Source organism: Trachymyrmex septentrionalis, unplaced genomic scaffold (assembly GCF_001594115.1).
Source record: "Trachymyrmex septentrionalis isolate Tsep2-gDNA-1 unplaced genomic scaffold, Tsep1.0 scaffold30, whole genome shotgun sequence".
Classification (NCBI taxonomy): Eukaryota; Metazoa; Arthropoda; class Insecta; order Hymenoptera; family Formicidae; genus Trachymyrmex; species Trachymyrmex septentrionalis.
The window spans coordinates 78,422-79,913 of record NW_017305463.1 but is presented as its reverse complement, the minus strand read 5'-3'; positions in this window follow the sequence as shown (position 1 = coordinate 79,913).

The following is a 1,492-nucleotide window of genomic DNA, read 5'->3' as shown; positions in this document are numbered from 1 at the left end:
AAGTACGTCCGACTCGTGTGTCCGTTTAGCGGAGCACGAGCAGAGGATTCCGCTTCGTCCTCCGTTCGACCCCCGGCTCGTTAGGAGCCTCAGGACGAAGCGAAGCGCCTCCCGATTTGCGTCGGTCCTTCCCCACGGCTCCCTTGCGGTCCGGAGCCCGGACACGACCAAATCGGTCTAACAATTCGGTTCCTCGTTACGTTCACTCCCTCAACTCCGCATGCGCGCGGAGTTTGGACGTAACACTCCGTTAAGCAAAGATTCCAATGATCTAACTTATTTAAGCTCCGGTCATTTCTTAGTTGACACTGCTCTAAATAGTTTCCCTTATCATGACCCAATTAATGTAAACAAAAATAGATCAGTGTGTTAGCAGCGTGTAGAGCAGGCCAAACAGCATTTTTGGCGCAAGTTGGAGCCAGGAATACCTGCACACATTGCAGGAGCAGTTCAAATAGAAGACCAACAAGGGGAATCATCTAAAGTTTAACAAAATGGTGCTACTCAGGCAATAAGGTTTGGTACCTCTCTTCTTGTTGAGCTAAGTCACAGAAATTCACCCGGGATCCCATAACGTCGTGCGAACTGCTACGATCCGCACGGCAAAGAGTTCATTCATCAAACCATTATCTAAAATCGCTATTTTACCGATAAAAACGTAATACGTCCATCTACTTTAAAATGTATTAGTAATAGGATTGCGTCTTCCCATTTCCTTTTCTTTTTTGCGCTCGCAACATCATTTTATAATTTAAGTTTAACGACTCTCAATGAACATGTATCTGACTTAGTTTATAAGAAACCCGATGCATCTGTAACAGTTCAAGAAATAACATTCGCCCCAATGAATTATTTATGTTCGGTCAAGATTGTTTCATTTTTTACATGTATAACGACATTTTAAAAGTATGTTCAACAAAGGCGATGTATGATTATTAAGCGTTTAGCGCATCTCAAGATTCGCGGTTCTAAAATTTTGTTTCTCAAAATGTTTTTGCCAACCACAATGTTTTTGTGGTGACTAGTCTCTGCGCGCGTCAGTTATCTTCGCGCCTCTTCGGCGGTTTTTCGCGCCCCCTCTCCTCCCCCTCTATGATGAGATCGTATCAGTGCTTACGCCAAACAACTCGAGACATTCGAGAAAGCTCGACTTATATAGTACAACATAAGCGGCCATTATTTGTATAAAAAGTTTTTGATTTTGTGATATCCAGTATTCACGTTTTCTTTATTCCGAAACTGACCATTTCCTAACAATGAGTACCTCGATACCACAACGGCTCCTACAACATTTTGAAATAAGAGAGACACATGTCATGGTTACCAAGTCCGAGAATTCCGAAAAAGTACATGGAGGCGCATGCCTCATAACATTTCATCTTTCTTCTACTTAGAGACGCAACGACTTCCACACAAACATAAAAAACTTTTATTCTACCCCCCCCCCTTTCAATGACTCACAATTTTCACACGAAGCGATTCTCACCTGACC